The 16,526-nt window shown below is 43.1% G+C and overlaps 1 pseudogene across 1 annotated transcript; it reads left to right on the top strand.

Annotated features, from left to right (window-relative positions):
- The first annotated feature begins 6,709 nt into the window (after positions 1 to 6,709).
- On the top strand, positions 6,710 to 10,410 carry LOC146180328 (uncharacterized; annotated as a pseudogene). The gene is made up of 3 exons (XR_014700986.1): positions 6,710 to 6,974; positions 7,427 to 8,408; positions 8,535 to 10,410. The product of XR_014700986.1 is annotated as an uncharacterized LOC146180328 (transcript).
- Positions 10,411 to 16,526: the final 6,116 nt, after the last annotated feature.

Here is a 16,526-nt window from a genome sequence, read left to right as displayed (position 1 = left end):
CACAGCCCACTCACACTTGCTTTGGCTTGCAGGCGGCCAAAAAATCCGCTACAGGAAAATAACTAAATGCAATTAAGGCTTTCACACCACACGTGAAGTAACATAAAATATGCAAAAGTTGTCTCCCCTATCTGGCAGAAACCAAAAAACTAATATTCAAGGAGCCAGTGACTAGAAATTCACAAGTAAACACATAACGCGATATCAAGTGGGCAGCAAAAATAACTTTTAGTTCAATAATGAAAATCGCAACCTAGACCCACAAGCAATAAAACAATTGCCATGAGAAAGCAGCTAAATGTAATTAACATCAACCACATCACATGGTTGAGCACAAAAAAAAATGTTCAGGTAATCGCTGAAAGTGATGAACATTAACCACACCATAGGTGGAGCGACAAAAAAAAATCATGTTTTCATTTTTTTTCTTTAAGACAAACCAAAAAGCAAACGAAATAGCCACTGACTAGTACCTTACGCTGCACTGTGCTGCTGTGCAGACTTCTTATGAGGCACACACAGGAATGAAAAAACAGCAAAATATTGCAGTCACAGCCAAGAATTAAAAGGTTCAAGGAACTTTTGAAACCATTAAAAATAACCAAAATAAACACAGCATAGGTGGATGTCTCTCACTGCTTGTCTGTGATAAGGGGCTTTGCAGCAGAAACGTCTGAAAGTTTCGAAGCAAGGTGGCGACCAAACATCTTTAGCCGCTTTTTTGCGTCTTCATCTGATGACCCCGACGTAACAAAATGATGAAAAAAACCTGGGCAGGAAAGCAGTACAGTTACAGGTATAATTTTTCATGATGCAAGTGAATGTTATTTCTGGGCTGTGCTGCAGTCATATGTAACAATGCTACAGAAGAAAACAACAGGCCTGAAAAATGTTAAAAAGACTGCGCTGTATATTCTTGCATTTTTTTCAGGTCATTTCTCATGTATTTTACTTTGCAAATAAATGTGTCAGTATTGAATACAACAAAATCTGTGGCATACTCAAGCACATACAACAGTAAAAGTTACGTCTCTCATAGCCTGAGTTGCTCTGGGACATTAAACCCCATAAACCAACCAAGAGCAATAAGTTGCGTATCCTTGTATTCACTAGCAGGCATGAGCCCCACTGTGGTGGCGCAGTGGTTAGGGATGCTCGACTTCTGTGCCCAAGCATGAGGGATCGAATCCCAGCACAGCGGCCAGTTAGTGGTGGAGGCGAAAGAAAAGGCATCCGTGTGCTTTGTGATGTCAGTGCACATTAAAGAACCCTAGGTGGTCAAAATTTCCAGAGCCCTCCACTATGGCACCTCTCATAGGCTGAGTTGCTTTGGGTCATAAACCAAACCAAATCAAACTGGCAGGCATGAATGACTCTGTGCACTTCCAAACAGTTTCAAATGTTGCAGAGCAGATGATGTGACAAAACGATGCACTTGTCTGTAGTTCAGCAAAAAATACTGAACATTTACAGAAAACCACAGTGCCTCCAATGAAAGGTGCTACATTCAGTCTTATTAGCATCCCTCAGCTAAATAACAATTATATGTGCAAAAGGACACAAAGCCTATTTTGTAATTAAGAGTTTGATGTGACTAATAAGCAACCCACCTTTCCATGATGTCAGCCTAGCTACAGCACTTTTATGAAGACATCTGCGCATGCTGGAAGACGCCACTAATACAGTAAAGGACTTATGTATTACTTTGGTAGTTTAAATTGCCATTGACATTTCATTTACTTTGTCTAATAAAATGATCAAGTAAGTGCAGTAAAATTGCTATACCTTTTAGTGCATCCAGTTTCTGTTTATCCAAAGGAGGCTTCGGTGGTGTTTTCGTCCTGTTAGATGGTTTCCCAGTCACGCTCCTATTGATAAGGCCAGCTGTTGAGAAGATTCGTGTAGCGGCATCTCTCACAAATGTGGAATCGTTTTTTGATCTCATTATTTCATTGAAGTCTGAAGTCGGCAAGCTTACATGCTGGCTTATGTAGACCTGGAAAAAGTTGCAGCCAACTTAGGAATACAAATTGCTGACACAAGGCTTGACACAAGTAAAATGCAACAGTGATGGTTACCTGGCCTTCACTTTCTTGAAAACGTATTCGTTTGTTGTCCTCGCTGTTTCTCTGGCTTTGTGTAACTGCGACTTGAACACTTGGCGAAGGTGGTAGCTCTAACAGGTGAAAAAAAAAATCAGATTGGAAGGAAATGAATTAGCAGCATGGTGCTTTGACCATCCACATGACTCAAAACCATTAGAGTAACATGCACCAATCTCAAAAATGCAAATCACCATGTCTGTCGGAGCACACGCTACTGGCATCCTCGGGGTTCACTTGCTTGATTTGCTGTGCAAATCCCTTTGGCTGCAGGCTGTCATGCCTCTGAGACACTAAGAAAAAAAACATAGTGAAGGTCCACTGACCATAGAAGTAGCCAAATAATGACTGTTACCTGTGACTGATTTTCATGCAAAACATTACTGAATCGAAATACCTTTTGATGAATAAACAATGCAGTTTTAACCAATAAGAAAAATGCAATGAACAAGTTATCTCCAAAAGCTATAGGTATGAAAAACCCAACCCATAAAAAACAGTAAGAAACCCAAACGTGAGTTGCCTAGTACCTTTTATAAGTGCAGGACTCCTTGTTTCTTCCACATGCAGTGGCACACAATCTGACGGTGGGTGGGACGCTGGGTGGCTATCTGAGAGGAAAATAGTCACACAAAAAAGAGATGTTGCATCTACATTTGTTATTAAACATCAAAGTAATGGACAATTTTTATGTATTATGTGTCTAAACTCATGTAAGCTCTCAAGGGAGATTTCTCTCCTTTAGCAAAGCCAGTGCCTCAAGCATAACAAGCGTACGTCATGAAAGGTCTTCACAGCTCAATACACCTACCGTTATTTCCTAAGTGCCTTGATAAATGTCCTTATCGTTGCATGACACCAGACTGCATCATAACACTCAGAGCAATATTGTGCTATGCATGCACTCTTGCCCAGTTTTCCATGCATAATGCTATGCTGACGTGTGTGTCAACTGTCTGCAGTTTATACTTAACTGTGAAAGTGCCATACAATGCATTACATCATCCTTAAAACGCACATGAAAATTTTATTAGGTGCATATTTTGCACGAGAGCGTGCTGGGCTCATGCAAAAAAGCCGTTCCGGTACCGTAGAATTGTGGGGGAAAACCTGGCATCGTTCCAAATGTAACAGAAAATATATGCACGTGATTTCATATAAAAATTATTAGACCACCGTTATTGGTGCAAAGTTTAAGGTGATGTCATACCATTTCACTTCCTATTTAGCATCCATCTCCTAGTAAAGTTGGAGTCTAGTTTTGCAACAGGGATTCAACCCAATGATATGTGTACCTCGAATTATATTCTGTTAATTGTAGGTTTAGATATCCGCTGTGAACTGAGACAGATGCTGCACCTTCCTTGCCCTAAAACCAACTTAAAGAATATTTTAAAAATTCTCTGAATTTCCAGGCAGAGCTGAGGAACACTGCACTTTGAGCATCCAGTTTTTTTTTGTCTCACTAAAAGGCTTCGCGACTTGAGTGGTCGAGTCCGTGGGGGTTTTGTTAGAAAAGCAGTGAAAAAATTTGATCAGTGTATCTGTCCAATTTTACGTAGACTGATGATGGAAACCATGAGCAGCGAGCGACCTCAACGATTTCATGTCATTAGAAGTAATGTACTAAAAGCTAATATAAATCTCATCCACAGACACTAATTAGACATTTATTTAGTGCATAGTGGCATCCGTCTTAGTTTCCACACCCAAGGCTGTTATAGCACAGGAATGCAAGCCTCATCGACGAATGTTTTACTGGGCCGTGGTCACTGGTTCAACCAAGGAATTCAAAACACTGCAGCACCATCTTTTGGCAAGCACTAAAAGCACATCACATACTATGCAGAAGAAGTTTTTTTTTATCTACGTTTGCACTGGAGAGAGCGTAAAATAGCATAAAACAAGGCATGCACTCTTGAAGGATTATGCAGTTAAGAAAATCAGTGACACTTTGCTGACATGTGGCCATGTGGGGTACTACAGTGATAATTACATGTTGCAAGAGCCTTCTCTGGTTTCTGGAAGAGAACACTTTACATGATTTTCTATAGTATGCCTTATGACAAGTCTGCGAAAAAAAAGTTCACTTGAGTCCTTTTTATGAGATTTTCAGTGCCAAAATAAAATTATAGATTCTCGTTTCTTCGATATTGGAGTGCTCAATCTATAATACATGAGGCAAGATTATTTTGTTTGCACCTTAATCTCATTGCACATTTTGGTTAGTGTTATGTCCCTCTGAAGGCATATCATGTCTACTCATAAGCTAAGCTTGACCATCCCCCTAATTTTCATACCAGTCCAATACACTACACATAACTAAACGATTTTAAATGTGCTAGCTTATAAAACCCCTCATGAGAAGGAAGGAAAGTTTAAAACACAGCGACACCTGCAATATTGCAGTTTACATCCACGCTCACAATGAAACAAGCTTATTACACCAAGGCTTCTTATTAGGTGCCTGAAAGAAATGCCACAGTGCTACGCTTGAGATTTTAGTAAAGGTTCCAAATGCAGCCCAACAATTCGAATTATTGCTTTCCGCTTTTCATTCGCATGAGCTAAACTTCCTGGCAGCCCCGAAATATATGGGATGAAAAACATCATATATATATAACTTACCTGTCAAAATTTTTTGCAGTCGAATGTTCAGCTCCCTAAGTAGGCCATTTTCTTTTTTCAATGTCCGATTTTCTTGCAAAAGTGCCTTGTTTTTTTCTCGAAGAGTTTCAACTTCCGAACGAGCCACTAGCTCGTCACTCAAGCTGCTGTCACTTTCCAGCAGTCTGCGTTGATGTTGGTTCATTCGTTTTGCAGAAGGTGTACGCACTTTCGGACTGTCCTGCACCTGTTGCAGAGATTGTATATTAATTGGCCGCCAAGGCACAGTGCAGTCATCACTTACCATTTCATCACTGCTTGACCCCGAGTCCATGATCGGTGGTACTGAGAACCGCTTGCGCTGCACTTTTAACTCCGCTTCTTCGCGAGTTTCTGGAAATTTTCAGAGAGCCGTTAGCTTTTTAGCTATAAGGTGCAAGCCTCAGTAAAACTGCCCTCCCGATCACTATCCCTTCTCAATGGAATATTGGACGTGACCCGCGGCTTTCGCACTACTGTAGGGCACTAACAGCCCTACGTTCGTTTCCCGCGAACAATAATACTTGAAGATAAAACATTAAAAATGTATAACATTCGCAGTAAAAAACGTGTTACACCGAGTGTATAAAATTGAATCACAATAACGTAAACAACAGCATGCATTATACATAGTTTGGTTTAAGACATTCAAAATACGTCGGCTGGTAAATGCCATAAACGTTTGCTGTCTGGCCTAGCGCACCATAGAGTACAAAGAAACTTACCGAATACTTCCAATATCTGTGCACCAAAATATCCGTCTTGCACTTTGTCAGACCACTTCACATTGTACACTTTCCCACGCACAAACTTCGAAGAGCCGTCAGGGTGAAAGTTCAGAATATCTTCAACGGGCACAATGTGCCTCTCCTTGTCATCAACAAACTTGACATAAGCATACATGCTTTGTCCTAATTACATGCCTCCCATCCACGGCGCTCCCGTCTAAACCCTTTGTTTCGATGTGGCGCGCAGCTAGAATAGCGCCCATGTGGCGCGCAGTTAGAACAATGACTGGAATGTTGGCGCGCTAAAATGAGCGGCTTCGGCTAGAACCAACAATGGCTAGCACCTACTTCCGCCATGCTAGTACTTTGTAAAACCCTAAATTAAATTAAAAAGAAATTAAATTAATTAAAAGCATTCTAAAATTTGTAAGAAAAACGATGTACGAAAATCGTTTGCTTGTTTATTTGGATTTCTGACTGGTATCGCAAGTGTCCTAGCCGAATTACATAAGCATCCCTACAGTCTATTATTCTTCAAGGAATTTTTATTGCACGACGTAAGTCATTGCTTTCTAATTGTTTTCACTGTTGCTTCTACCAGAGCTTTCAACATCCCAAAATTCAGCCCAATCGCCATAAAACAGTCGTCGAGAGTCGAGACGGGAACAGGCGGGAATCCAAGTGCCTGCTCAAAAGCACCGTGCGTGTAGTGCGTGCTTGAAAGCCATTCCGGCATATTGCCGTGGTTGGAGCATTGAACTTTAAGTAGAACAGCATGTTCTGTAGTCTCTCTTCTTGCTGAAATACCGCACTTCGCCCCGCCAAAGCAACAAAGGGTTTACTGAGGTTAGATTTTTGTTTATTGAATTACGACATTACTGTGAAAAGGCAAAGCGTTCAGTTAGGTAGCAATTAACATTGATGTACACACAATTTGACCATTGTTACAGGTTGGTAAATTCTTGTGCAGAATCACTGTAGTTTTTAAACGATCACCTCCCAGCTTTTCTCAGCAGTGTGAAGAAACTTCATGGTGTTCATATCGCAATTGTGCGAAAGGTCCCGGAGTCACTCGCATCAGTGCCTGCTCGCATGACATGATATGACAGCATGTTCAACGCGCACAGCCGAAAATTTCTCAAGAGGGGCTTGAGCGCCGCAGTTAACCGAAACAAAGCCGGATGCTTCTGTTTCCACTCCTGTTGCTGTCCGCAGTCGAATTAGCGTGGTATAATGGCTTCTACTTCACAACCAAGTGCAATAGACGTCACCTCTGTGAACCGCCCGAAGAAGAGAAAGTTGTACCTTGAGCCGGACGCACTGTGTGGCATTCCAAGGACGACAAAATGGCGGAAGAAATCTCGGTTGTCCCAACTAGACGCGGATGTAAATAGTGCATCTGAGGCTACGATAACCCAGCAGGAGCAAGACTCATCTGAGATCTTCCTAGAACCCGCAGAGGACAGCGATGACTGCACGCCTGCCACAACGAATGATGGTAAGTAGGCTGGTCATAATTTATGTATGACCTGTTTGCTCACGAAAAAAAAGATATCAGTCTGTTTAGTTTGCCCTGGCAATATTCCAATAAAAAAGGATGAGAGTTGAAATATTTAAACCATCTGCAAATTCCTGCAGTCAAGCCTTAAACATTCTCTCAAAATTTAATGCCTGCCCGCGTTTCCATTTTATGTCGTCTGTTCACACCGGCTATTAACTTCAAGATTAAGTTGAACTCTCACCGCTGTGGAAGTTAGTACTTGTGTAACTAATAAAATTTGGTGTCGGGACATTTTAAAAGGCCCGGCTTCCTTCCTAGGCAAATTTGTTTCCACGAAGCATGGGGCAAATGTAACACACTTTTTTTTTGTTCTAGGTTTTAGTGTGGTGGCAATTAGCACGTATGGTAACTGTTATTGGGCACACGTTAAGATGCATTTTTTTTGTCAGATGCTGACTGGCTCACTGTTGAAAGCGACATTTCATCCAACCCGAACGCTGACAGCGACAGCCACAGCTCAGCTAGTGGCACTTCCACAGAGGACAACACGTTGTTCGATGGTTGGCAAGAGGCGTCAAAGAGGACACTCCCAAATTCTACAGTTACAGTTGCAGAAGCGTTGCTGGGAATTCTGAGCTACAGTATCGTGTCAGGTTTGAACTGGGTACAAATTGAAGGCCTTGCCAGACTGGTCAACTTCTTGCTTGGCAGCCCCGTCATTCCAAGCTCACAATATGCACTCCGAAAACTGTGGGCAAGTTCAATAACAGAGACAGTGCACCATCATTTTTTTTTGTCCTTCCTGTATGACTTATGCCGGTAAGCCAGCCAAACAGCATGTATCCTACAGCAAATGCGGCAGCAACATACCCATATCCAACTTCAATCATAGAAACTTTTTTTCTACTTTGGATATGAAACTCCAACTTCAAGAACTTCTACAAGATAATGCGGTGGCAGAAGCTTTGTATCAAAATCTGAAGAACAGGGACATGTCTGAGGGTATTAAGGATATTAGTGATGGTTCACTTGTCAGAAAGGTCAGAGAGAATTCCAGCTGGTGTGACATCACGCTCACACTGAACACGGATGGTGCAAGGGTGTTCAACTGCAGCAAAGATTCTTTATGGCCAATCCAACTGGTAGTGAACGAACTGCCCATTTTCATGAGATGGTCCAATGTGCTCTTGGGTGGCTTGTGGTTTGGCAGTGGCCATCCTGACATGCAAATGTTCCTAGGAACATTCCTAAATGAACTCATGAGTGCAACTTTTGTTGAATGGAAGCACAGTGGCAAAACAATAAGGTCTGCACTAAAGGTGGCAGGTGTCTGTGTGGATACACCTGCCCGGGCAATGGTGCTTCACATGAAGAACTTCAATGGACATTATGGTTGTAGTATCTGCCTGCTGCGTGGAAAATTTGCTCATGGTGAGTTTTAATATCCCAACTTTGAAATGACTCGTAAAATTTCATAAAGTGTGATGCTAACCTTAAAAGCACAAATGGTGTTATGGCCAGTAATGTTTTGGTGTTATTTCTTGTTGATTTTTTCAGGGGCCCTGAGGTATATCCTTCCTGATCATGGAGGAGCTGCCATGGAAAGGACTTCCAACAGCATGAAGGCAGATGGGAAAAAAGCACAACATACAAATGCTGTTGTGAATGGTATGAAGGACAGAACAGTGCTATCGAAGCTGCCTGGTTACGATTTAGTTTGGGGAACAAGCCCAGACTATATGCATGTGGTTCTTGAAGGTGTGGCTAAGCAATTTTGTTCCTTGTGGCTACATTCGAGAGGTGCTGAATATTACATTGGTGCACGAGAAACAGTGAACTCTTTAAACAGGAGGTTATTGGCAATTAGGCCCCCAAATTGGTTCACACGTACACCTCGAAGATTATCTGACTTCGCTATCTGGAAAGCCAGCGAATGGAAGTGGTGGGTTCTTCATTATTCACTACCGTGTCTTCGTGGCTCTTTGCCAGATATTTACATAAAACATTTCAGTTTGCTTGTAGAGGGAATCTACATACTTCTACAGGACACCATATCATCAGATGATATTCTCAGGTTATCAGATCTTCTGTCAGAGTTTGTTGTGCAAACACAGTCATTGTATGGATTGTCTGCAATGACCTACAATATACACCAACTTCTGCATCTGCCAAAGAGTGTGGCTAAACTAGGACCTCTTTGGTCACATTCTTCATTTGTATTTGAAGGTGGAAATGGACTTCTTGTTAAACTGGTGAGTGGAGCTAATGGTGTTCCTCTGCAAATATTAGAACGTTACATACTTGCTCGAAAGTTACAGACAGCGAAAGCAACTTTAAACCTTTCACCAGGAGCAGTAAATTTTCTGAGTGTACAGAGGAAAAGAACCAGTCAGCAAACAGTTTTGCTAGGCACTGGAAAGCCATGCTTAAACTTGGATTCAAGTGAAAAGCAGGCTATTGCTGATAAGCTTGGCTGTGACTCAAGTGTTATTGAATATAACCGAGTGGTCATCAGTCAGCAAACATTTCACTCTGCTCAGTATACCAGGCCTATAAAGACTAACAACAGTGCATTTATCAGCTTTTCTGGCTCTTTTTTTCTAATTCATAGAATTCTTAGTGGCGAACATTCTTGCATAATTTTGCAGTGCCAGGAACTACTACTTGTCGAAAGGCTCTATGCAAAGCACCTTTTGATTTGTGTCAAAAGAGAAGAGCCGTTAGTTTACATAAAACCCAGTGAAGTTATGCGCCTGTGTGTGTTTATGGAAATAGACCACATTATTCCAACGATTCCAAACCTCTATGAAAAAGACTAACTCTCATGCTCAAAACAGTCTGGTGAACAGTATTCAGCCATGATACTGGAGGTCTTGGCTTGGAACTGTATGCGTACAAATAATGTTTGTACTTATCTGGTTATACATTTAAAAATGTGGCATATACTGTTTCAGAATACATTTCAGCTGAGAGATTGCAAATATAAGGTTTTTGTAAATACACCATTGTCACATAATCAATTTTACGCTCATTTGACGGAATGGGTGGGGAACTGCATAGTATGCATTTTGACAGCAGTAATGTAGCTGCCAACAGTCACAGTAGCCAAAAAATGACACTTTTTGGTGGCAATTATGCATGGTTTGGGTCAGTGCCCTACAAGTAGTGCAGAACCATATGCAACTGCCCTCATTTGGTGATGACAGTGATCAAATCAACAGCACTTCAATAGCAGATCATGATGACGCAAAGCTCCTCAATATATATGCAGTCATGCTAGGCAGCTGAAAGATATCTGAAAAGCACAGTTGTTTTTGACAGAATGGCATCACTGTTACACCTTGCCTCAAGCCTGTTTGCTTTGCTGTTTTCCTTTGAGTTATTATAGCTGTTTCAAATTTGCCAGTTAGCTGTGGTGGCACAACCAAGACAATGACTGTTTGGACAAAGCCAAATTTCCGAAAATGAATTTGATTTACATCTATCAGTGTTTTTGAGTTTGTATAAACGACTCCAAACCCTGTATATGGCCCTCATGCTGATAGTTTTGGTTGCTGTGGTATGTAGAAGGCTGTTCAAATTAAATTTCCCTTTCCCATTGCGACATTTAGTGGTCAGACTAAGAGCTCGCAGTGGAAGAATTATCTCTTCTGTTCTTACAATATGTGTGCCTTATGTTTGGCAGTTCTTTCCGTGAGTATAGGGTTGTACAAACGCATATGCTTGCTTGCATGAGCAAGCTCTGCAAGTTGTATTAACTGTTGTTTAAATAATGCTGTGTTTTCATGTTTTAATGTGTCTTATAGTAATGATACTGCATGCATACTTTTTGCTTCTTGTCGATATTCCATGATAAATTGCCGTTTTTCAAGTTCATTCACTCAATAATGCTTTGTCATTTATCACAATAGTTCCTGGATGAAGGTAAAACCGCAGTGTGTACAAAGTGCCATGATCTCAATTTTGAATATGATAGTGACATCTGCAAATTAGTTTTGGCATTTTATACAACTGAAAATCATGTTCACACTGGTCCTTTTTTAGATGATAAGCTGGCTCCTTATTAATGACTTCACTGTTGGTGGTCTAAAGTACTCTCATTCATGTGTCTATCTAAATTTGCTTAAATCTGGTTGTTTACTTATAGGCGTTGAAAGTATATATAGTCAAGTTGTAAGAGTTGAATTTATGGTATTCACACTCAGGCTGGCATATGAGAGCTAGACTGAAGTATGTGAATAGTATTCACAAAGAAGTCATCACCCACCGTTCTCCAGCTGCCTTTGTAAATATATTTCAAAGCAATATTTCTGTTTAGATACGCATTAGTTGCTGTAGTCTCTCTCATGTAAATGGCATATAATGCAATAAAGTGGAGCACGCCTGTCGTGAAACTGTACTGGTGCTTTATTTATTCAAATTTCATATTACATTTTCACAAAATAGATATTGCTGCTGCACTTCAAAAGACATGTGCATTGAATTAAAATGCATTTAAGGTTATGCATATCAACTGAAAAAAAAAATTCATCAATAACAACAAACTAGCCTGTATTTCAACGAATGAAAAAAAGAGATTATCATTGTATCACAGTTTAGTCTGAGTTCATTTCATTTTATATTCTATTATTGCATTGAATATGCAACTGTGTTTAATAATCTGTACACATGGCAGGCAGCCCATTGGGGGTTATCATCAGGTGTGGAGGTGCCATATAAGTTCATGCTATCTCTACTATGGCTTTATTATTGCTTCAGTTAGATTTATGTGTGCTGTGTGATGAACTCTATTTGGCTGTAAAAGACTGATACATCATCATTTCAGGTTTGTATTAGGGCACACAATGAGATCTATGTGCTGCCTATCAGTTTTGTAAAGAGGTTTATGGGTCAGGTAGGAATATGTACCAGACTTGTAGAAGGACCCATAGGTGACACATTGATATCTATATGCCGTTTACAAGTCTGGTAAAAAGTTCTATGGGTCAGGTAGGGATATCTACCAGACTCATAGAAGGACCTACAGGACTTATACATATTCCTAAGAGACTTGTAGAAATTTGTATCAGTTTTTTTGCTAGGGACCGCATTCATCACACCGGACGGTCTTTTTGAGTTTAAGATGATGCCATTTGGCCTCTGCTCCGCACCAGCCACGTTTCAACGAGTAATGGACACAGTCCTGGCAGGCTTGAAGTGGCAAATTTGTTTGGTATATTTTGATGACGTTGTTGTCCTCTCGTCAAACTTTGAAGACTACCTATAACGACTGCAGACAGTGCTGGAAGCCGTCAAGTCATCGGGACTAACGTTAAAAGCAGAGAAGCGCCACTTCGCCTACGAAGAACTGCGGTTCCTAGGTCACATTGTTAGTAAGGATGGAATTCGCCCAGACCCGAAGAAAACAGCTGCAATCACACAATTCGCACTGCCTGTCGACAAGAAGGCTGTGAGCCGGTTCCTTGGGTTGTGCGCTTATTATCGACGATTTGTCACAAACTTTTCGCGCATCGCCGAACCGTTCACGCACCTTACAAAGGCTGTCGTACCTTTTAAATGGGGAGCGCCGCAAGGAGGAGCCTTTCACGAACTCAAGCGCCGCCTGTAGTGCCCTCCTGTACTTGGCCACTTTGATGAAACCGCCGAGACCTAAATTCACACTGCCGCGAGCAGTGCGGGCTTACGAGCCGTTCTCGTGTAGAAGAGTGGCGGACAGGAGAAAGTAATCGCCTACGCTAGCAGGTCCCTCACAAAAGCCAAGCTCAATTAGTCGACGACAGAAAAGGAGTGCCTCGCGATCATCTGGACCATTTCTAAGTTCCGGCCATACCTATGCGGTCGGCCATTCAAGGTGATAAGCGACCACCACGCGCTCTGCTGACTGGCTAATTCGAAAGATCCCTCCGGCCTTTTTGCCAGATGGAGCCTACGACTTCAAGAATTTTACTTGACTGTAGTCTATAAGTCAGGCCGGAAGCATTCCGACGCCGACTGCTTATCACGCGCTCCCGTCGACGCTCCCCCGAAGGACGATGATGAAGATGCGTTTTTGGGACCGGTAAGCGCCAGCAGTTTCGCAGGACAACAACTATCAGACCCTGATCTGAATGCGCTAGCCGATTACTTAAAAGGAAAGACCGCTTACACTCCTGGTGTGTTCAGGCGAAATTTATCATCGTTCGCGTTAAGCAATGGCCTCCTGGAGAAGAACCTTGCACCCAACAGGACCGCGAAGCGTTTTGTAGTGCCTAAAAACCTCTGGCATGAAATTCTGCAGGAGTTGCAAAATTACCCCACAGCAGGCCATCTCGGATTTGCGCGCACGTTGCGTCGAATCCAGGAAAAGTACTGCTGGCCGCGACTGCTTGCCGAAGTTGCCCACTACGTGAAGAGGTGTCGTGAGTGCCAACCACGCAAGACGCCGCCGACCAGAACAGCAGACTACTAAACCCGACTACGCCCCCAATCCTGCCATTTCAACAAATTGGAATGGATCTCCTCGGCCTCTCTCCATCTTCGTATATGGGTAACAAGTGGATAATCGTGGCCACTGACTACCTTACCCGTTACGCCGAAGCAAGAGCACTACCAAATTGTATCGCAGCTGAAGTCGCCAAATGTTTTGTAGAACAAATTCTCTTGCGACATGGCGCCAGAGAAGTGGTCATCACGGACAGGGGAACGGCGTTTTGCGGCAGAGTTGACGCAAGCCATCCTGGAATACATCATACAAGCCATAGACGAACAACTGCGTACCATCCCCAGACCAATGTCCTTACGGAGCGCCTGAATAAAACAATCGCGGACATGATCGCCATATATGTCGACATGAACACAAGACCTGGGACGCCATCTTGCCGTACGTTATCTTCGCGTATAACACGGCAGTCCAGGAGATGACCAAAGCGACCCCGCCTAAGCTTGTGTACGGCAGGGAGCCCACGACGACGCTCGACGCAATGCTGCCGCACGTAACCAACGAGGAGAACATTGACGTCGCCACCTAACTGCAGCGTGCAGAGGAAGCCCGACGACTCGCACGGCTGCGTATAAAGACCAACAGCGCAATTACAGCCAACGATACAACTTACGACGACGCCACGCACAGTACAATCCAGGAGACCATGCAAGTGTGGGTTTGGATACCAATTCGCCTGCGTGGAAAAAGTGAAAAGTTGTTGCGTCGATACTTTGGGCCGTATAAAATCCTTCGCCATGTCGGACGACTGGACTACGAAGTCATTCCCGACGGAACGTCAGCATTACAACGGCGACGCGCACGCCCAGAAATTGTACATGTTGTACGACTGAAGCCATATTACGCGCGTTAAAGAATCTGGGATGTTTAAACTTTGCAGTGTTTGTTTAAGTTGCTTTGGTTTGAAACATTGAGGCCATGTTTTTTTAAAGGGGGAGTAATACCGCGAACTGTTTAAATCTTTATTTGTCCCTGTTCGACAGCCGCTAGCATGCGGCCATATCATTGTGATCCTGGCGCGCTTATCAATTCTGTATCCCGTGTTTGTTAATGCTTGATGTCGCGAGTCGCACCTTTTTCAGTTTCGCTGTAGCGCAAGATGCACCACGATCGGTCTCGAAGTTTCCGGCCACTCGTGTGTCTTTCTACAATGTTCCAGCCCGTGCTGGTAGCTGTTTGCGATGTTATCTAGATTGTTCTGTGCAGCCTTTAAATTGAGCGTTGACGAGCAGTACGGGCATTCTTCGTTCGACGATCGACGAGCACGTTTGTTGCTATCGCCGCCGCCGAGTTGCTTAGTTCTTTTTCGGGCGCAAGTCCGCCCAATAAAGGGTTTCTGTCACCACCACGTGACAGTATGAAACATAGGCAGTTAATGGCAGTCGAAGCAGCACGATAAAGGCTTTCGACTAGCGCATTTTAGGCTGCCACAGTGCCCCCATAGGTTTTACCAGCTCCATCAGCTCGAATACAACCACTGCAAGTGAAAGGCTTCCCAAATATTTTACAGTTAATCAGTCAGATGGCTGCTGCATCCATTGGATACAAGGGTGCCTCGATGTCAGCGCAGCCATTCAGGGTTTTGCCAACCTTTTACTGGTCCCACGCTGCCTCTTTTTCTCTGGGATGCCATTTTCGAATGATGTTTGTCATAAAATTCAATAGTGCAATTATGTGTCCTGTCATAGGTTTTAACAATGCTGTTTTGAGTTGCACAATACACAGTGCGATACTGATAAAAAGACTGTTCACGTCAAAGTCCTCTGAAGCGCGTCGACAGCATGAGCGGCGTCGTTACGAACGCTAATAAAGGTTATCCCGTGTACTGCAATATGGTGCAGTTTTCAACCTGAACGGTGGCGTGCTGCCATCGATGCACCCTATTGGATACTCGCTGGCTTCTAATATCATCCGCCGGCATAGCGTACCGGCACGGCCGCTCGATGGAAGCGCACTAGGTGCGGCCTGCTACATCGTCCGAAACCGGCAGGAGACGCCTACTTCCAGTCTCCACCGCCGCGGCGCCACCGTTCGGGGACAGCCGCGCGCGGAGAGCTGCGCCTGGCTACGCTTTGAGGGAGGCGTCGGCGTGGTCGAAGCTTTTTATTTTAAGGATATACGAGCTCTGCTTCACACAATTTGGCAACAAGAATTAGTATATACTGTCATGTCTAGTGTGACCATGTCAGCACTAGCGCTTGCTCGGCAAAGATGTATACTGGAGTGTACCCCGGAAAACTTATAGTGACGGTGGTTCAAGGCCACTCGATTGGAGAGCTCGCATTACCGTGATGTTGCATTCGGATCCAGTTGTTCGTCACATTAAAATGTGACCCGGGTGTTAACAATTCGAAGCTGTTCAGCTGTCATGGTAGCTAATGCATAACCACTTCATCAACTATGTCGCGAATCCCGTGTGTCATTTTCATACCATTTACTCATTCCTGCATACAGCTTTTATACAGAAATTGATGTCAACCTGTTCTAAACTGCCAGCGCTATCCAATAAAAAAATGTCCTACTATGAGCAACCTCTGTGAAAATGCGACATGTAACCAACCTTTCTATCTCATTAAGACACATTTAACGGTGGAAATATGAACATGTTTATTAGGTTAAATCTAGATGATAACCTGGGATCTACTCAGTTGGAGACCTTAAACTTTGTACGCCAGAACGCTATCCGTCATGGCTTCCCGCATTTTGCATGACCGGACAAAGGCGCTTGATAGAGCCGGCCTGCCTCAAGGTGCTACGTATATGCGCCGAAAGTTTTTATTACTATTTGTATTCGTTGCTCGCAAACCCATACAATTTTGTAGGTTTGTAATTTTCAATGGAAGAACGCGCATCGAGTGTTGCTGTTGTGAAACTCTTAGCTGTGATCACAAGAATGTTCACGCGTCAGAGCGCAACTGCAGCCGAGATTCAGCGAGCAGCCGAGTACGCTTATTTAATGGCCACACAAAGAAAAGGAAGAAAATTACCAATCGCAGACGGGAAACCTTTCTTGAGAGAGGTTTATGCCATAGCTATAAACAACGCTCCACTGTTGAGTTGACATTTCCAGC

Source organism: Amblyomma maculatum, chromosome 9 (assembly GCF_055883805.1).
Source record: "Amblyomma maculatum isolate TAMU_Amacu chromosome 9, ASM5588380v1, whole genome shotgun sequence".
NCBI lineage: Eukaryota > Metazoa > Arthropoda > Arachnida > Ixodida > Ixodidae > Amblyomma > Amblyomma maculatum.
The sequence above is the reverse complement of the archived record's forward strand: the minus strand, read 5'-3'. Positions and strand labels throughout refer to the sequence as shown.